The sequence below is a fragment of the Xenopus laevis genome, chromosome 4L (assembly GCF_017654675.1).
Source record: "Xenopus laevis strain J_2021 chromosome 4L, Xenopus_laevis_v10.1, whole genome shotgun sequence".
NCBI lineage: Eukaryota > Metazoa > Chordata > Amphibia > Anura > Pipidae > Xenopus > Xenopus laevis.
The window spans coordinates 82,005,492-82,028,032 of record NC_054377.1 but is presented as its reverse complement, the minus strand read 5'-3'; the positions used below and the strand labels follow the sequence as shown (position 1 = coordinate 82,028,032).

At 35.6% G+C, this 22,541-nt stretch overlaps 1 protein-coding gene across 11 annotated transcripts in view; it reads right to left on the bottom strand.

The window, feature by feature from the left end:
* Positions 1–22,541, bottom strand: part of dab1.L (Dab, reelin signal transducer, homolog 1 L homeolog) — a 425,953-nt gene that overhangs the window by 172,681 nt on the left and 230,731 nt on the right. For all 11 annotated transcript variants that reach the window (XM_018258283.2, XM_018258282.2, XM_041590415.1 and 8 more), the window contains exon 4: positions 9,294–9,344. The gene's annotated coding sequence lies outside the window, so the exon portion shown is untranslated. The remainder of the gene's footprint in view (positions 1–9,293; positions 9,345–22,541) is intronic.

Sequence of the window (22,541 nt, the reverse complement as noted above, 5' to 3'; positions counted from 1 at the left end):
TTGAAGAGGGGGTTGAAATGTGTACAAATGTTATGACGTTTTTGGAAAAAATGATCACATGGAATTAGTGAGATGCTTTCCTCAAAAAAATAATTGCTGGTGGGATGGTCGCATCTTTTCTAAAAGAAGTAACAAAACCTCATCACAAGTACTGAAAATTCCAATTTGTGTTGCAGATTAATGATTGATGTTTTATTTATTCATTTTGAAATTTAACATACACAGTAAATACACAACTGGTGCTTCTTAATGGGTCTCAGGGATAGTTGCAACCAAAAAAGTAGCTTTTTATGTAGCTATGTAGCTAATGGGTCTTGGTTTCTTCTTTGTGATTATTTCCTAATCGCTACCTAGCAATCCTACATCAATTCACAAAGGGTATTTATCAAAGGAGAGCGTAGTGAATAAGAATCAATACAGCAATTTCACAAAGCAAGTGTAGATATTTTTTTCCCCCAGAAGGAATTTTAGAAGTAGATTTCTTTTTAGCAAGCTCAATAAACATATACATCACAAAGTACCTTTTCTTACCCTTTTCCTTAATATACTTTATTTTAACTTTCTGCTGTGCACAGTATTTGTCCTTTTATCATCACTTTTCAATTTAGTCAGATAATAAGAAGCTGGAGTATTCTGCAGCTATTCAGCATAGAGATGAAAAGTCTCTTTTTAAAATAAGAAAATAAGAAAGTAGCTAAATAATTGAGACAAAGAGCAGAAACCAAATGTAAAATTCATCTTTATTTATGAATGGTGTACCATTCGTTCTTTGAGGGAGATTTATCAAAGGTCGAATTTGGATTCTTAATATTTTCAAAGTAGTTCAAATTTTATCACATATATTAACCTTTTCTTGACAGTCTGGAAATTTGTTGAAGAATCTGACCATTTACCAGAGAAGTTCTCCCTTTCCTCCGCTTGCTTTTTCATCAGAAAGAATTCTTCATTTTTAATCCAATTTCATTGTTTCCACTGATGCAATATGTAAACTAAACAATTGTTCACACAATTAGTGTAAATATAAACTAAGATACTCAGCTTCTTCTTTTAATATAAGGAATTTTGTTTGTAATGGAAAGTAAACATTTGTGTGAATGTATATACATATAAAGGTAGGCAGTTAAATCAGTCGTCTGTAGAATGGGTGGAGCAGCTTTATGGCAATATTAAATAACTTCCATTATCAGTCAGTAGAGTTACAGCACCATCATTAATTATACTATTCTTCACTGTTGCCCCTGTTTTAATAACGCATAGATAAGATGATTCTGTACCTTGTACAGGTATGGGATTTGTTATCCAGAAAGCTCCGAATTATGGGAAGGCCATCTCCCATAGACTCTATTTAAATCAAATAATTCAATTAAAAAGAAAGAACATTTACTTTTTCTCTGTAATAATAAAACTGTACCTTGTTCTTGATCCCAACTAAGATATAATTAATCCTTTTTGGAGGCAAAACAGTCCTTTTGTGTTTTAATTAATGTGATTTTTTTAGTAGACTTAAGGTATGGAGATCCAAATTATGTTAAGACCTCTTATCCGGAAGACCCCAGGTACCAAGCATTTTGGAAAATGTAAACATGTAAATCTATGTTAAAGGTGCTGTATCATCAAACAAATTAAAGTGTTTTAAAGTAATTTAAATATAGGGGTTACTTATTAAAGGTCCAGTTGTGTTTTTCCTGAAAATTTTGAGTTTTTCGAGGGTAGTTTAACTAAAAAACTCATTATTATGTCCCGAAGCTGCTAAAAGCTCGAATCTGAAAATACTTCAGCTAAAATCTGTCGAAGTCCTTTAGAAGTCAATGGTTAACCATTTGAAAATATTTGATCCTTTTCAGGTTTTTTGCGCTAGATTGCTCTCAAAAACTCTATAAATTCGGTTATTCGAGGTTAATATAGATTATATAAACAAGTTGCTGTGTAGCCAGTGCGGTAGCCATTCAAGGCTCAATTTATATAGCAGATAACAGATACCTTGCTTGTTTCTCTTATGGAATAAGCTAGACTTAAGTGGAGCTACATGCATCTGTAGTTAGAAATAAGGAATATCACTTAAGGCCTAGTATTTGCTTGCATAGAATTCCTAGGGCAAAGCCTGAGGCAGAATGGTTACTGCGTCAGGCTTATTGGGTGTGACACAAATCTCATCTATTTCTGCAGTACTAGAAACGAAAGCTAAGCAAGAGCATCACCTTACATTTAGGATTAAAGACAATGGCAAAATTCACATCTATATAGACAATATATAAACAATACCGAGGGGGTTATTTACTAAACTCCAAATGACAAAAACCCGAAAAATTTGTGTTTTTTTAGCATAAAATCCAAATTTTTAGTGGAAAAAATAAACCCATAAATTTTTTGGAATTTATTATACCCCAAGGATGGAAAAAGTCCGAATCCAAAAATCCAGCATCTCAGACCTGTCGAGGTTGCATATAAGTCAATGGGAGAAGTCCCAAATATTTTTTGATCTGCGCTGGGTTTCGTGCAATAATCCCAAATTTTGGGGTTTTCAGGCAAAAATGCGAAAAACTTTTTTCATGTGGAAATTCCTGAAAAATTCGTAAAATTTGTATTCTTCACAATTTTTTTGGATTTTTTTCACAAAAAAACAAAACCTTCAGAAAAGTGTATTAATTAATAAGGCGAAAAAAGCCTGGGATTTGGTCTGAGTTTTTTTCAGAAAATATTGAGATAAATTTGGAGTTTGATAAATAACCCCCCTAATCTTCAGAAAAGCAAGAAAAAAAAGCATTAACATTAACCTGAATGATTCATAAACCATGTATAACAAAGCTATGTTAAGAAAAAGACTTTGTATCCTTGATGAAAGCTTGTTTATGTGTATATAGCAAACAGGAACAACTGTAAGGAAACTATAGTATATGAGTGCTTTTTAGGTTATAGTAATATCCAAAAACTGAAAAACTCAGACATTTTAAAGAGACAACTCTATAGTGGATGCTACTTAGCATTGGAATGATGGAAATACTCCATTAAATAGTGCTTAAATCAAAAATGGGTTCTTACAATAGTTTAAATAGAAACTAAATTGAGTTCTAAATTGAGTCGAGTGCTGTGTAAATGCGTCAGTGCTATCTAAATAACAGATAATAATAGAATATTCACCCCCAGAAAAGGAGGTAATAATGGTATTTAGTAAGATTCAGATTCCTAACCAATCCACCTGAATTATGAACTCCTTAATATTCAAAAATATTAAAATATTTATTTATTTTTTGGGGGGGAAGGGAATAACTAGTTAATTGTGATAAAAGTAATTCTATTTTATTAAACCTACAAATTGTGAATGAGCATACAATGTAAATATCTCTGGTGCTATTTGGGGTGGTGATTTTTTATTAGACACACTATATATATACACACACAGGTATAGGACCTATTATCTAGAATTCTCGGGACCTGGGGTTTTCCAGATAATGGATCTTTCCGTAATTGGATCTTCATACTTTAAATCTACTAGAAAATCATGAAATAAACCCAATAAGTTGGTTTTACATCCAATAAGGATTAATTATATCTTAGTTTGGTTCAGTAAATGCTACTGTTTTATTATTACAGAGAAAATTTGGATTCTTTATGATAAAATGGAGTCTATGGGAGACAGCCATTACATAATTCTGAGCTTTCTGCATAATGGGTTTTCCAGATAATGGATCCTATACCTGTACTGTATGTGCTGCATAACTCTGACAAGTCTTCCAAAGTAGACAGGGCTGCACCTCTACTAAAACAGGGAGCTCTTGATTCCATATTCTAAAATAATGGGGTCATGTATATGCTGGATTTATAACAGTGAACAATTTGATTTGGTGACAAGGAGGTCAGCATAGGTTTTCAAAGAAATCAAGACAAATCATATAAAACTTTCAAGGAATGACTTTGAGTCATTCTGACAATCTAAACTAAAAGTTAATAGGTGCAACCTGGATTGGCTTTTGCCATCTATCTCTCTGCTCCTGCTGGATTCACCATTATTAGAAGCATAATTCTTTTCAGACATTTTCAGGAATTATTAGACCTGCACCTGCATGACTCTAAGCTTTATGGTCTTGTATCTCTCTGGGGTGTTTTTTGAGACAAAAGAGGAGAGCAAGTGCTATTTTTTTTATAAAGGCATTAAGTAAATTACAACATCCTGTTGACCTTTATTCTTGTGATGCCTGCTCTTTTTTACCTAACAGTTACAAGCAATAGCTGACCTCATCTTGACTTATGTTATGTCTTCAAGAAATAAATCAGTGCTTTAGTCTGATTAAGTGCATAGTAGCCAGACTCTTAAGTCTTTATGCTGACCTGTCTCGGTTTGTTCTGAAACTGCAGCTTTTATTGATACAATGCATTGGCTGGGGACAGTCAACAAAGAAAATGAAAATTCCTATTTAGATTTAAACAGATAATTGTTTTCACAAATGACTGAATGCAGTTGACAGCTGTAATAGAACTATAGTAGTTATATGTTCCCAATAACTGTGTGCAGTGTTGTAGATATAATGTTTATTTCCACTATATTATTTCCACAATATTATTATGAATAATATGAATGATGCATAATTGGCACATGCAAACTGTGGATACAAACATAAATGACAACATATCCCACATACTAAAAATGATAACCCTAACAAAAACTTAGTATGTATATGTATAATAAATATTTTTACTTTTTTTATTTAAACAAGTATGCCTTTTTACAAAGCAAGGCATATAGAATTATTTAGGCAGACCTATTTCCTGCATACAGTAGCATACAATTTAAATTTGGTTTCTCAAGTACAATTGCATACGGGCATAAATAGTACCATTGAAAATTGCCATAATAAAATCTACTTCGGGTGCTAAGGTCAGAGAGATCAAACTACTTAGGGGCAGATTTATGAAGGGTCGAATTTCGAGGGGTTAAAACCCTCGAATTCGACCATCGAATTGAAATCCTTCGAATTCGAATATTGAATTCGAATGATTTAGCATTAAAATAAGCATTCGATCGATCGAATAAAAATCGTTCGAATCGAACGATTTTCAGCGATCGATCAAAGGATTTTTATTCGATGACAAAAACTTAGAAAATGCTTGTAGAAGGTCCCCATAGGCTTAATATGCAATTCAGTAGGTTTAACTTGGCAAAGTATTGAATTCGAAGGATTTTTAAAGAGTCAGTACTTCGACTATAGAATGGTTGAATAGTCGAACGATTTTTTGTTGAATTGTTCGAATCCGAAGTCTAAGGTTGTAGTAGCCTATTCGATGGTCAAAGTACCCAAAAAATTACTTTGAAATTCAAAATCTGCCCCTTCGTGTGAAAATGTTTTCTGTCCTTTGTTTCAATTTGACTGTGAAATTTAACAAATACCGGAGCCTGCCCTATAATACAAAGGTATCTTTCTTCATTATGTTTACCTGTGTGAGGATTGCGTTGACTTGTATTTTTATTATAATAATGAAAAAATTAAAACCTTGTTTATTTTTTATTGCTCCTCTTTGGCTTTTCATTGGAATTTTGAAAATATGAATAGCAAGTATTTCATCAGGTTCTTGTCCCCTAACTCCGCCTCATATTTTCTGTCTAAGACACAGGAGAGGAGCAGAGGATGAGAAAGAATCTATGTTATTGGGCACATTATTGATAGATACGAGATCTGTTATTCAGATTGCTTTTGAATGAACTTTGTGTATAGAAGTTATAGAAGTCAGAACATTGGAATTAACCCAAGCCTTTTAAGTAACAAAATACATATTTGTTGTAAGTACAAATACATATTTGTAGTAGGCCATCTTAAATATATTGGACAAATAATCCCTGTTTTGTTTAAAGAGTAAGGCAATTTTTAACAAAAACTCCGCAGACAGACGGCACTTCTGGATAGATTTATTGGGAAAAGGCTGCTGTATACCGCCTAAAGGTGGCCATACATGGATAGATCCGCTCGTTTGGCGATGTCGCCAAACGAGCGGATCTCCCTCCGATATGCCCACCTTGAGGCCCTAGGGCCCAACGATCGGATCCTAGCATTTGGTAAACGGGCGGTCGGATCGCGGGACCGCATCAACGAACAGATGCGGCCGCGATCCGATGGGATTTTCTGTCCCATCCGATCGAGATCTGGCCGACTTTCGGCCAGATCTCGATCGGGGAAGCCCGTCGGGGGCCCCCATACACGGGCCAATAAGCTGCCGACACAGTCTGTCGGCAGCTTTTATCGGCCCGTGTATGGCCACCTTAACGCGTTTCGGGATTGTATCCCTTAATCATAGCCTATGTTATACTTACAGTGGGAACACTGTCGACTGAGCACCTGGACGAGGGGAGTATCGGGGTGCTGGAGCGGTCGGATCTTTCGTTTTATTGATTCATAGTAAGGCAATTTTTAGTAGCTTAAGGCACAAAATGTCTCAGTGTCCTTAATATATTGATAATGAGTTGAGTGCAGAAGACCTCTTCTATCTGTCTATATGAATTTTGTGGTCACAGCCTTATTGCAACCCTGCTTAATGGTATATATGCTGTATATCCCAATGTCTGCTCTCCTTACTCTCCAGTTCTTCTATGTATCACACCAGGGACAGCTACCATATCATAGACATGGACATGGAATGACAGCACAAATACAAAACTTCTTCTAAACTAAATAATCAGATTATTTCTGGGTGATAGGAACCAAGATACCAAGAACATATATCAGGTGTGACTTGCCATGAAAAAAAGCTAGTTCATCTAGTTTTCCGTAAAGTGACATTGGGTCTGATACTAAAAAACTTCTCTTTAAAATATCATTGTGCATTAAAAGTTCCCTACAGTATATGCCATTTGATCTTTTTTTGCCGATAGGTCTACTTTTGTAAGTAATTGTTACTTAAATCTGACTGTTTTGCCAATCTGAGTGTCTCTTCTCAACATGTGAGAGCTTCTAATGCTAATGACCTACTGCTACACAAATATGGCAGCCCTCTCATAGAGGAAAATGGGGATCAGATTGGTAATGTAAAAGCATTGGAGAGATTTTATTATTTCTAGTGCCAGTATCAATTTAAGTAAGAAACAGTGTATCCATAAGTATTTATTTTATTTTATTTTAGAAGCAATAGACTACTTTAAAGGACTAAAATGTAGGTACAAAGCACAATGGGAAAAATCTATAATAAAAGGAGAAGTTACGGAGAGCTTACTTATTAATTATTAATGGGGGTTTTAAATCAACATAGACCAAATGGTAGTGTTAGATGCTCAAAAAGAGGTAATAAAAAGTATGGCCTTTGTACCAATTCCAATAACCCACAGAAACCAGTCAGATGTCTGTTTTCAAACAGGTTTCAGTAAATTCTACCCACTCATTGCTTAATATAGGTTGCTAGATGCAGTGTAATCTTTGAGACTTTTATATGAGCCCACATTCTTTTCGCCTTATGTTACTGCATACATAATATAGAGGCCTTCTTTTGGCATTCAACCATATAAATGGAGAACGAGTACTCAAAATCCAGCCTTACCAAACAGACGTGTAAAATCAAGTAGACATTTATTTAGGTACACATGGACGCTACCTCCATGTGTAATTCAAAATACGTATGGACTTTCCTTAGATATTTCTTTTGGAATTCACTCAAAACTATATTCCTATGTTCTGCTGAAATCACCAAATCTACCTACATAGCCATGTTTTAGAATTTATTAAAAATATTTGATTGACAGTAGAACAGACCCCATTTACAATATGCAGTAACTGCATATAACCTTCACACCTCTAATAAAAACTAAAATCAGGCATACCCAGGTTTTAATATTTTACCATTTTGTGTGCACTATAATGTGCTTTTCTTCCCAATGCTCTTTTCCTTTTATTTGTTGAAAACGGACTATTATTAAGGATAGGACAAACTTCCTTCAATTCAGTGAATAATGCCAGCTATAAGCTTAAACAGGAAAGTAATATAAAATTCCCTTGAACGACCTTTGTCATTATTTTTCATTACTTTTTCCAATTACTTTTGTCCTTCCATTGTGTAAAGGTCGAGTGAATGCACACTTCATTTAGTCAACATATATTTAACAATAGGGTGATTTTTTTGTTCACCCTTCCCACAAAACCAAATGCTGAATAGTATTATACTGTAAGCATTCAGTGCCACTGCCAGACTTGGTTGTACAGAAATATGTTTGTGATTTAATTAGTAATTCATTAAACTAGCAATAACACTATGCAAAAATATGCAGTATACATAAAGGGGCCTATTTGTCATGCTGTATAACAGCATTTATGCCAGAAAATTAGGCAAAAATAAATGGCATATTTATAAAGCAGTGTTTTTTTTGCCTAATCACAGTATTTTATGTGGTTGATTTACACCGTTTTATTAATTGTATAATACATTCAAGTCAACAGGAAACATTTAGGTGAAATTCTAGTGGTGAAAAAGGGATTTTTGGAGGATCGCTGTTTTTTTACATATTTTTACCATGATAAATGAACTTTATAGGTTGAATACAACACCCAGGACTAAAGATTACAATGATATTTTGTTTTCCATTGTTTTATTTTAACATACAGAATCATTATTTCATTATAATATATTATTTGCTTTTTAACATATCCTTACTGCACTATTATTGTTGTTGTTCTTGTATATGCAGAGCATGAATTCTATTCTCAACAGCTCCTACAACTTTCTCCAGGGCAGATAATCAAAAATAAATGAAAGAGGGTGCTTTAATTGTACTTTACATCCGACATTGTTTAAAGCATTCCCCTCAACATAATTAGGTTGAGGTTGAAAAATAAAAAGGCAAAATACAGTTATAGGATCTTCTATAATATCCTGAATGCTTGGGAATTGGGATTTTCCATATAAGGGTACATATAAATGAATATATCTGCCAAACTTCAAAATGGCAAAGCTGTCATTTTAATTTCCCTGAATAATTTATTTGTTCTTGTGTATAATGCATTTAAATACATGCAGCACAAGGATTGATAAATCTTTTTTTGACTTGTGAAAACACTGTACAACTAAAACGTCCAATATAAAAAAAACGTACTTTTATTGTGGCATTGGTGTATGTGTATAGACGTACAGTAATAACAAACAAGCTAATGTTCAGTTCTCCTTCTCTTATAAAATAATGAATAAAGCTTGCATTGTTGATGCCACCGACCTTAAAAATTATACTTCAAAATAAAAATGATCTGATGTCTAGCAATGCCACTTTTATCTCAATGCTCAGATCACTGCATATCAGCATTGAAACTCTTGCAGATCATACTCACCTCTAAGAAATGGGTTGTCTCTTTTTATCATAATAATGCAGTTCTTAACATCTATGATAGAAATAAAAATACAAGAAATAATTAACAGACAAAACAGGATGACAAGAATGCAGAGCAAAAAAAACCCATTAATTAGCATAGACAAATAAAATGTAATGCTAGTATTACTCAGCAAAGGCTTTTAGTCAGTGGCTTTGTTCTCCAACTGCTAACAGTTTAAACGTCTTAGTAAAATGCAGTTAAGTTGTTAATATAACGATTTTAATTCACTTTTGTGATATTGAATAGAAACTTAAATGCACAGCAGATTGGCAAGACAAGATACGTTTATACTGTGTACGTGAATAAAAGGGCTGATGTGCAAGCCTGCAGGTACAGCATTCCTATAATTTAGCCCCTAACTCTTGTCCCTCTGTTTCCGTATTGCTGGAGCTTTATACAGATCCCTTCCTGGGGTCAGCTGTCTACTACATCACATGTCCCTGCTGGGCCACTGTAGGCTGCTTGCTATACATTTTCAAGTCGTGTACTGATGTTTGTGGCAACAGGTCAGATCATTTGTGGTTTATAACTTTATGGTTTGAATTTTAAAACAAGCTGACCATTATATATTTCTATATATATTGTACAAGTCCTTTTTTTCTATAAATTTTTGGGGTTTGTTTACAACATTGAAGAATATGCTGGTGTTTTATTAATACATGTTCATTTTAATACTATCAGCTCTGGTATACTCAGCAATCTTATATCTGTTGTTCTGTTCTCTAAAAACAGCACTACCTTATCATTGCCAGAGGGGCCTGTACTAATACAAACTTATGAGCTGCCCCCAAAAGCCCTTCAGAAAAACAGGTATGCTCTGAAATAAAAATATAATGTTTTGCAAATGAGCACCAATTAAAAAACGTTATTTGTAAATACAATTGAAGCATTTTCTTTTTCAATCATGACTTCTTTAAAATCTGGGTTCATTTAGCACCATGACTTGCATGTATGTATAGGACCTGCAGTGCTGTACAATATATAAAAGCACACACAGTGAGGAGAAGTAACATAAGAAATAAATAAATATACACAAAGTACACAGAACTTATAAAAGGACACAGAGCTTAAGTGCCATGTGGTAAGAGAGACAGTAGGAAGGAGGTCCCTGCCCAGTAGAGCTTACAAAATAAGTGGGTGGATAACATTCAGGCACAATTGGAGGAGAAACTGTACAAGGTAATTGCATTGTCCCTTTAGCGCCATACTTAATATCCAGGCCCTTTTTTTCTTGACACTGACATCACATACTTCTTTGGGTGGAAAAGCCATGGCATAATTTATTATACATTTACTGCAAATAACAACAACCTACACACATACACATTATTAACCACGTATAATGATATTTCTTTAACTAAAAGTCATGTGTATATTCTGTTGCTGGCTGCATATAACCACATATAACAACTTGACTTTCCCAAGCCTGAGGCTATGCATCAGCCAACCTCTCCAACACACTTCCATACTGGGGCACATAACTGGAATCTATCCCCCAGATCTATTGCTCACACTTTACCTAAACACTTCTGTCTCCCTCCTCCCTTTAACCCATGGGTGTGGGGGAAGCTGTCTGCTATACCTATTACAGTAAAATATCTGCCTACCAATTTGCTCACTCCTTTTTATAACCTCTCTTGTCCCTCCTCCTAATCGTCCATCCTATGAAATACAATACCCATAATACACTACTACACCTCATTAGAAGACCTATTTATCCCCTTAGTAATGTCCATTTCACTTAACCTTTCCAGATCCCTGTATGCTAAATGTATAACAGCTGTCCTAGTTGTTCCTGCATAGCAGAGGTTTGGAATAAGAATTAGTCCTTTGTCTATTTGTTTGATTGTCACATTGGAATTGGGATAGTAGTGATACAACTGATACATTTGGGATGAGAAGATTTGTCAGAAGTTCCCATTGCCATATGGCTGGTTTCATAAAAGATAGATCGAATTACAGTTTTGAGCTTTATTTTTGTTTGCCTTTAATGAGCAAAGTCAACTCATTGAAAATACAGCATTTGATTTCCTAACTGGGTCATTTAATAACAGCTTTTCTGCTGTCAGGTTTGGGATATCCATTCCTACTACAGTACCTCTGCTGTATTGTACAAATAACGAAGCCAGACTTTATAATGACACAATAGCCCCTCCAATAAACACATACTCATGTAATTATGGTTTGACTGGATCACATCTCACAAGTATGAGTTAGAAGTTATTGGTCCAGCTCAATTTAGGGTCAGTGGATTGAAAGACTTTCATCTGAACAGTATGTAATTAGGAGGGCCCAAGCAGACTTTAGGAATATATTTCATATTCCACATATGTATGTGCAGAACACATATTTTGTCTTCTCTTTTTATTTTGGCATAGAAAGAAGTGACATAATGGTTTAAGAAGTATAATCTGTAGTACACATCTAACAACTCTTACCATTGTCGAAGAAAAATAATTACTGAAACAAGGAAGACCAAATATTGGAAGACAGGGCAAAAAAATTGTGTAGTTTTAGTGGTTTTTCAACTACGACTAGTCACATTTTAAAAAAAAGCACAAATGTCTACTTATTTATTAAAGGATCTGAAAAAAAGCACAAACTAAAAGAAACAGAATGAATTCAAATAAGAATACGAAAACCTTGAAATCCTCATTTTGGTATGAATGTTTGTGTGATTACAAATGAAAAAAACAGAAAACATCTAAAAGCTCAAATAAAGATTGTTCAATCTGCAAAGGACAGCTCCCATTGACTTCTGCATGGCCTTGCCACCTTTCGCTAGAGTTTTTCATGGTTTTTACACTTAATGAATATTGTGGGGGGCCCATTTAGCAAAGGTCGAATTTCCAATTCATGTGAATTTTTTTAACTCAAATATACTCACATTCGACTGGGAGGTTATTTAAGAAAAAAAATTGATTGGCTAATATTTGATCACATGGTTCCGACCCGAAAATTCTCCCTAAAAAAAACTTGAATGTCAGGAAGGCTATTAACATCTCCAAATGGCTCAATGGACCTCTGCCATTGATTTGTACATGAACTCGGCAGATTTTAGGTGTCAAATATTTAAATTAGGACTGTTTCCATAGTCGAGGTGTGATAAATCTCACTTTCGAATTTACATTCGATTAGGGGGATTAAAATTTGAATATGTGAATGTTGACACTCAAAAGTTTTAATTTGAATTTGACAAATCTGCCCCATAAATGTTCATGGTTTATAGTAATGTAATACATGATTATTTAGAGATCCATCGTTAAGACCGTTATCGACCCCTTAATTTCACAAAATAGAAATATTTGCCTTATTATAACAATAGGAGTAACTTGCAGCATCCAATAGTTTAAAAGACCGTGACTACCTTGTCGTGGTGCTCTATCCAGAAACCTTGCTGCTCAACTTGGTTCCAGTATTCCATATAATATAAGAAGTGAGATGGCACACACTGTGGCAATTGTGCTAAAACATAAGTGATTTATTTGAATCTCAACACTCATAAAACAAACAATCATATCTGTTAATATCTACTTCATAATATTATGAATTTCCCTTGATGGACAGAACAATTATTATAAGAGCCCTTGTCTAGATGATCTCTTACATAATCATAACTGGAGAATTCCGTGATTACAACCAACTCTTTATTGCACTAAATGTACATGTACCTATGCATTTTTATTGGTTATTGTAAGCATTAATAATTGGAATTTAACCGGTGAGAAAACAGTCTATTTGCAATTTCTTTCAGAGTATATAATAGGACCTTTCTTCACCTATAAAGCTTTCCTTAATGTTCATTGCGTGTTAGAAATGTTAAGTAATCTCCTGGAATCAGTGAGGCAGAGAATAAAAGATGGAAATATGCAATGTATTTTAAAGAAAAAAAGCTAGACTAATCCACAGCTGACAGAACACGGCCCTCACCTTTCTGATTATGCTGAGTGTGTCAAGTGCAGTGAGTAAGTCTCATGATCAGTGCTATGAGAGTGGCCATGGTTCGCAGTCTTCCTATTCCTTGTCATGAATTTAAAATTTTGTATTTATAATAGATTGCAGTTTATGATTTATTTATAGTTTACTACTGGGCAAAAAAACCTAGACCTAGAAAAACACCACGGCACAGACCAACAGCACAAAGCTTGTTATGTTTGTGTTGGTGTTTATGTAATGTATCGAGCACCCTGTTTAGCATGTTGCTATCCTACTCAAGCCCTGACTTCTATTTTCCATTTTCCTCAGCTGATCTATGCCTTTAAAGGAAAGCAAGTATTCTATAACAATGTTTCTCAGCCCTGGGAATATCACTTCTTTAAAGACAGGTCCATTTCTTTCCATGAAGGAGCACCAGCCCAGGGGGGGAAACTTGGTGATGTAATGCACTAGAGTTGACAAACAGGTGAGTTTGCCTTATTCTTCAAATAAAGTGGATTCATTTTTGTCTGAAAAACCTCTTACTTCATTTTTCATATTTTCTTTGTGGACTTACACTAAAATATGGGATCAAAGAACTATATAATCCTGTTCCAAAAGAAAGAAAGGTCTAAGATAGCAAAAAAAAAAATAGCCATAGAACCAGGACAACGTTGGTAGTATCTCTGTCTTTTATTGATGGGGTCTGATGAGACATTGATGAAATTTCTATGTTAACTGCATGTTTTCTCCACATGATGATTTCTTCCTCAGTCCAAGAAAATATTGTTAAACTGCTTGACTAGATGTGTTCTTATGTGTGTTCTGATAGGTAGATATAATGAAAGCAGGACAGGAAATTATATAGATCAGTGCTGTCCAACTTCTGTGGTACCAAAGGCCAGAATTTTTCTGGCCTACATGGTGAAGGGCCGATAATGGAAGTCACACCCACTGTAAACCACACCCATGTTACCACAAGAACCTTAAGACCATATCCACATTAATGGTGGTAGCATACCAAAAATGGTTGATGCTTACTGCAGGGATAGCAGTACCCTTAAAGGGGAAGGAAACCTAGTCGGCTCAAACCCCCCACCCCCCCTCCTGTTTGTTGCCCCCCTCCCTCCTCCCCCCTGGCCTACCCGTCCCACTGGGAAAATGCCAATAACTTGTTACTTACCAGTCCAAGGAGTTCACCAACGACATCTTCTTCCACGTGATCTTCTTCCTGCTGTGAACGGCGCATGCGCAGTAGGATCAGTTCGCCGGTACGATCTACTGCGCATGCGCGTGACTTTTGGCGCATGCGCAGTAGATCCGTACCGGCGAAATGCTCCTACTGCGCATGCGCCAAAACGCCGTTCACAGCAGGAAGAAGATCGTGTGGAAGAAGATGACGTCTGTGAACTCCCTGGACCTGCGCAGAAGGGTAAGTAACAAGTTAGGGGCATTTACCCAGCGGGACGGGTAGGCCAGGGGGAGGAGGGTGGGGGGCAACAAACGGGAGGGGGGCAGGGGGGGTTTGCGCCGACTAGGTTTCCTTCCCCTTTAAATCCATTTGCCTTCTCCTCCCCTGTGGATAACGCAGCAACCCCCTAGCACATGCTAACAAACCCCCAGAACAAACCCTACCAGGCTCACGTCCCACAGGTAGAGTAGGGCAGGCAGAGTATGGCACACACAGGGAGCATAGGGCAAGCTAAGTATGGCACACACAGGGAGCATAGGATAGGCAGAGTATGTCTCATACAGGGAGCATGTGGAATGCAGGATACAGCAGGAGACAGGAAAACATATCGGGACCACTCTAAGATGAACAGTTCACACTGCATACAGTGACACAATGCTGATGCCCCTGAGATATGAACGGATGAATAATGTGGGCACTTTCAGTTTGGGTCTGAGATGTGAACAAAAGAGATGTTGAACAATGCAGGGGAATATAGCCTGAATTTGAGGTTTAAACAGTGCAGGGGCCAGTTAATCTCAGTACCTTTTAAAGTTTACACAAGCAGTCACAGCAGGCATACTTTCATGTGGGGGCCACACAAGGGGCAAGCTATTAAAGAATTCTAATTAAAATTTGAATCATTATTGGATACATTTTAAACAATAGCATCACAGAAAGAAGACACAGGGTTTGATGATGACACAATTTTAAAAGGGAACATTGCAAGTCTGTAAAAACATCAGATAATATATAATATATATATTTATAAAAAAAAATTGCATTTGGCTCTTATGAGGCACTGTGCTCACACACAAACCAAGGGCGCACATACTAGCTAGCTTATGTTAGCCAATGAATGGACAGAGCTGTACCATGTCCTCCTTTATTTCCAGGCTAAATAAACCACTGAATAATTTTTTCACTTGTTTCAGTGTGCTACTGGTTTTACTTTACAGGTAATCACTGAGTGACACTCAAAGTAAATGTTATAACAGAGCAATATTTACTATTTATAGGCCAACTTTATAGATTCTTTGAGAGAGCACAATGGCTTACTGGTTACCCTTTCTGCATTGCAGTGCTGGGGTGTAAAGGGTGTAGAGTATTGGTAAAGGGTACTTTAACAAAGATTTGTGTTAAAGGAACAGTTCCGTGTAAATAGGCTGGGCAAAATAAAAAATGTTTCTAATATAGTTAGTTAGCCAAAAATTTAATGTATAATGGAGTGAGAAGATGTCAAACATAACAGAACAGAATATAACTTCCTGCTTTTCAGCTCTCTGAGTTAGTCAGCGACTTGAAGGGGGGACATAACTGTCCGCAGATCAGATTCGAAAGCAAACAGTTATGACCCATGTGCCCACCCCCTCAAGTCTCTAATTGGTTACTGCCTTATAATCAATCAGTAGAAACCAAGTGAGCTGCAAAGCAGGAAGTAGTGTTCGGTTCTGTAATGTTAGACATCCAGTCACTCTAGTCTTTATACATTTTTGGCTAACTATTATAGAAACATTTTTTATTTTGCACAGCCTACCTATTTACTCGTACTTTTTTATTTTTATACTGAACAATTCCTTTAAAGCCTTTGCTTGTCCTTTAAAGGCAAGATACCCCTTTAACAGATGAAGGGTACAAGGGAATACACATGCCTTGTATTTTGTCTACATATATTTGTAACAGCTCTTGAATAAGTTAAGAAAAGTTTATTTTTATTCCATTTCTACCAAATCTTTTCGCTTTCATGCACACTGAAGTGCCACACTGTAGCTGCATGCTTGGGTGCTGACTTGTGACTTTGGCCTGCCTAATTACTTTTGTCTCAGCTAAGCTCTAATAACATCTAGAGATCTCCAATTATTGTATTTCTTTCTAATCTCTTCTAACCTTTGACCTATTTATTAATGTTGTGGGTCCTTTTGTATGGGGGATGGAGTGTGTATATGTTTCAACATAGCACTAATACATGGGTGAAAAATAAATATCTTTGATCTCTGTGTTATTAACTCAGTATTATAATTCTGATGTTCAGCCTCTCGTTGTAAATCAGAGAAAAAATTAATCTGATTCACTTTGGCTCACTTTCTTTCCCCTTCCTTTTTTCCTAAGCTAGCACATTTTTGATTTCCCCCTGCATTATTGAAAAACGACAACATATTGTTTAATAAAATTTAAGGTACACAAAAATATATGTTATTATAATAATAGCACCCATGGAACTCAGTTGATAACTCACATGCCACAAAAGGTACAAAACAATTCTACATATTAAATGGGCAGTCAATCACTTTAATTGCAGCATTATACTGTTTCATTTTTTAATTAGCTATAGAGTTTCAGGAACTGATTGAAATTGCTCATTCAATACAGTATAAATCTATTTTACATGCCTGGCCTGTATGCAGTTTCCTGATTTCAGAGTTAGTTACTATGAACATCAAGACAGACTTCTTTGCTCTCTGTTGCCATTATTATCTTGATGAACTATGATCTTATGCTACCTACCAGCAAATATCCTGAAAAAATGTTGCTTTGTTAGTATATTTTTCCAATCAACCACATGTGATCTACTGATTTATTCATGCCTAGTGATGGGCGAATTTATTTGCCAGGTGCAAATTCGCAAGGAATTTCTGCTTCAGAATTGTCGCCGGCGTCAAAATTCACGTTTTGTGAATTTTTCACCATTTCACGAATTTTGCGGGAAATTCACTGAATTTTTTGGCAGAGCGAAACAGGAGAAATTCGCCCATCACTGTTCATGCAGCATTCCGTAAATAGGTGCCTGCTATTCATCTATAGGGACTAATGAATAATGTATAAACAACTTCCAATTGTAGAAGAATGTACTGATACAATAAAGGAAAGCAATATTTTTAGTCGTTTTTAGCTTTGATTATTATTGTATTATAAACATATTTTTTGGTTGGTTACAATCGAGTTCATTAATTATATCCAAAACGAAAACTTATAAATTAATCTAAGTCAGTGATCCCCAACCAGTAGCTCGTGAGCAACATGTTGCTCTCCAACCACTTTGATGTTGCTCTCAGTGTCCTCAAAGCAGGAGCTTATTTTTGAATTCCAGACATGGAAGCAAGTTTTAATTGCATAAAAACTAAGTATAGTGCCAAGTAAAGGCTGCCAGTTAACATAGAGGCTACCAAATAGCCAATCACAGCACTTATTTGGCACCCCAATAGACTTGTTCATGCTTGTGTTGCTCCCCAACTCTTTTTACATTTGAATGTGACTCACGGGTAAAAAAGATTGGGGACCCCTGATCTAAGTTATGGTGGCATTAAGGATACAAACAGTTTCTGGGTTTTAGTTCCCATAACAAGCTGGAATGGCAAAACCAGGTAACTAATTTGGTTAGGTGATTAAAAACATTGGGCAGCATGTATGGAGTAACTGACACGATACAGTGTAAGGGGCCAATTTATTAAACAGCAACTTTTTTGGGTCATGCCTTTTGATGCCACAAGGTCTGAAAAAGTCACAGAAAAAACTCAGCAACTTTTCTGGGATTTATTATATGACAAAACTGTGACTATCCCGAAAAAACTCTAAAACCTGTCGAAATCATGTAGGAGTCAATTGTGATGTCCCACCAACTGGAAGATCTTTATTTGGTTCATGTTTTTGGGTGTTTTTTAAATACTGGCTTTTGAGCGACATTACGAAAAAGTCATAGTTATGGTGCAACAACTCTAAAAAGTTGCAGTCTTCACAACTTTTCTCATTCGTACTTTTTCAGTTCAGATCTTTTAATAAATTACATGACATTTGTGGTTTTATAGAAAGTGAGTTTAGTTGTGGTTTCAAAAACCTCTAAATTGAAAATGTTGATAAATAGGCCTCCTCGAGATAGCCACACTACCTATAAGACAGAAGGTGAATGTCCAGAAAGTAGTGATGGGCGAATTTGCGCCGTTTCGCTTCGCCGAAAAATTCGCGAATTTCGAGCGAAATTCGCGAAACGGCGAAAAATTCGCGAAACGGCGCCGGCGTCTCGTTTTTGACGCCGGCGCCCGTTTTTCCGACGCCGGCGTCCGTTTTTGGCGCCGGCGCCCGTTTTTGGCGCGAATTTTCGCGGACGATTCGCGAATTTATTCGCTGGCGGCGAAACGCGCAAATTCGCCGCGAATTCGCGCCTGGCGAATAAATTCGCCCATCACTACCAGAAAGTTTTTAGACATTTTAAGAGAAAATCTTCCAAAAGATTAAATAGGAGATAACGCCCATATTACTAAGCTAAACTAATAAATATTAACAGACTATGATGAAACAGCACCCTGAGTGTTGACACTATTGAACAAAAATAGTAGAATGCTTGAGTAATTTAACTACTTTTAAACTTTGAATCTTTTAGACCCTTACTTTACAAAAAACAGAAAAGCACACAAGAAAGCTGGGGTTTAATATAAAAAGTAGACTGATTTACAGTGTAGCCTTTGCCTATTGTTGAGCAACAATAACTGATAGTATCACTAGGTTAGTGATATCTGTAGCATTAATAATTGCTGGACTGCAAGGCGAGCAATACAGAGCTGCCAGTGTATATCATGATACAACCATTTACTGCAGTTTTTGTTTACTGATCCTCTTCTAATGATCCTGCTGAAAGAACAATAACTATCTAGCTTATATAAAGCAAAATTGGATAATAGATAGATTTATAGATGAAATTCTTGAGACACTGACAAAAATGCAATTTTGTTTCAGGCAACACCAGTGTAAGGTTATTGTTAAAGCTCAGAGAACCTTTCAAGAAAATTACATTTAACAGGGTTAAAAAAACAGGAAACTGAATGAAATGGTTTAAAGGCTTCTCGAATGGAGTATTTTACATTGTTTAAAAGAATGGTTGACTTCTAATGCAGCTGTTATTTTTCATAAGTGTCAAGTGAGCATTCTTCTTTTGTTATCCAACTAGTTCCAGCACAACAGTGTTCTGTGTTTTATTGTGTGTTCTATTTTCAGTAGAGAGAACAACTGAAAAGCTTGGGACCTGAGGTTTTCCAGATAAGGGATCTTTCCATAATTTGGATCTTAAGTCTACTAGAAAATCATGTAAACATTAAATAAACCCAATAGGCTGATATTGCTTCCAGTAAGGATTAATTATATGTTAGTTTGGAATAAGTAGAAGGTACTGTTTTATTATTACAGAGAAAAGGACAATAATTTTTAAAAATTACGATTATTTGCATAACATTAGGGGGGCACATTTACTAAGGGTCGAATATTGAGGGTTAATAAACCCTCGAATTCGACCCTCGAAGTAAAATCCTATGAGATTTACTGCAAATCCTACGACCAAATGATCAAAGGAAAAATCGTTCGAACGATTCGAAGGGTTTTAATCGATCGATTGAAGGATTTTCCTTCGATCAAAACAACCTTAGAAAACTGATGGGGAAGGTCCCCCTAGGCTAACATTGTACCTCGGTAGGTTTAAACTGCTGAAGTAGGTAGTCAAAGTTTTTTTTAAAGAGACAGTACTTAGACTATCGAATGGTCGAATAGTCGAACGATTTTTAGTTCGAATCGTTCGAATCAAAGTCGAAGTCTTAGTCGAAGGTCATAGTAGCCTATTCTATGGTCGAAGTACTCAAAAAAATACTTCGAAATTCAAAGTTTTTTTACTTCGAATCCTTCACTCGAGCTTAGTAAATGTGCCCCTATGGGGGATGGCCTTTCCATAATTCGGAGATTTCTAAATAATAGATCCCATACCACTACTGTATTTTTTTCTTTGTATTAGCTCATCTGCCCTTGCCCATGAAAGCACAGATGTTTTTCCAGACAAAAACAAAGAATATGACAACCATGCATATTCACTTATGCTTCACTATCTTATAAGATATTTAAATATTTAGGATTTTTCTATCAACATGGGCAATGTTTGTTCATGTCTAGCAGTCAAGAAGACATTTGCTTTCATTATTCTCAGTGTGCAAGACCAATTATATCTAATTGCTACGGCTTAATGGATTAGGAAAAACATAGCCCATTTCACTGCTACTGCAACACATCCATAAATATTCCAAACAAGGGATTTTTTTTTTTCAAACTTGCCATCTGCAAAAAAAAATTCAGCAGACTCAAAAGTTTTGGTTGCTTGGTGAGTTTTTTGTATCTACTGTATGTTTTTATGCTGATATAGCTATACTACATACAGTCCATTCAAGCATTATATAAAGTACTATTCTGTTCAATAAAGCATAGGTGCAAGGAGATTCATGGGGCTTGACTAATTATTAATGGAAATAAAATGCACCATGCAAAAATGTTTTTTTTTATGCAAATTTAATATTAATTTTCCTAAAGTATTTAGCAACCCATCCGCCAACTGAAAAAAAACGATTGCATATCGGGGAGTCATATTTATCAAAATTCAAATTTCTGAGGTTTTAAAGGTTTTGATATTTTGAATGAACTCACAATTTTAGAAAAAAAACTAACGTTTGCTCATTTATTAAAAAATCTGAATGTAAAAAACTCAATAGAATTCAATCGTGGAAAACACTTGAATACCTTAAGTTTGTCGAGTTTATAGACTTAAAAAACTCGAATTTGTGAGTTTACAAGCTTAAAAAAACTTGAGAAACTCAAAAATTTTTTTAATTAAAAATGGCTTGAATTTTGCCTAGGACAACTCCCATTGACTTATACATGAACTTGCCAGCTTTTAGATGTCAAGGTTTTACATGTGAGTTTGTCAAGTTTTTTTGTGCTTAATAAATTCCAATCTTACCATAAGGCCCTACATTGGCATAGGAGCTATCCCAGTTCCCACTAAAGTTTCGGGCTTTTATTCCTCTTGGATATTCACCAAGAGGAATTATAGGGTAGATGCTGTATTATAGGGTAAATGTTTTTCCTTATTTTTCCATTTGTATCTGTCTAATAAAAATGTTACTCTCTGGTTGTTTCATTAGTTCCCTTCTGTCCTATTTTTTGTAGGTGTTAGCTGACTCAGCTTCACTGGATCATGGGCATGGGTTTTAATAAATGGACAAAGTAGTATTTGCCCAGGCTTTCCACCAGACCTTCATCTAGGCTAATGTTTGACAGAACCTGCAGAAAATGGCAAACCCCTGATTTTAATCAACTGAAAAGCTCTATCGATGTGTGCATTTTCATTTTTTTTCCTATTTTTACTTTAAATTTCAACTGACCATACTGTAGGCTTTTTTGGCTATAAATAGGTTTTTTAAACACTTTTAGCTACTGGCCCAGGACAGCATACCTGGGGATCATGTTTACTTCAGTATGCACATACCATTTCTTTATATATATTAAAGTTCACCAGTTTGAGGATATTTATATCACACATTTCTTGGGCTAGTTTGGGCCCACCAATGAGATCTTTGTCCTGGGCCCATTGGTGCATTTAATGTGCCCTGTAACAGCCTCGCTGTCTCCTCCCACACTCATCCTGTAGTGTCTTAGTAATGCAGTGTATATTATATATAATATTTAAAAAAAAAAAAAAACACTGCAATATATTCTCCATGGTAAGTCTGTGTCCTGAGTCAAAAAAGCTCAAGAATAAAAAACAATGACTATCACTGCAATGCCAAGATAATCAAACACTGGATGATAGATTGTGAATTAATATAGTGGTGCTCTTTTATTCTGATTTGCACATTTGCTTCTGCTCAAAATAAATAATAAAATATCCCCCTTTTTCACTCTGCTGTGTAAACATTCAGGCAAATAATTATTTTAGATTTAAACTGATGAGTTCTCTTCCTGCTTTTTTTTCGCATTTAATAACTAAAGAAAATACTCTGAAATACCAAAGGAAAACAAGCATATACCCCTGGCTG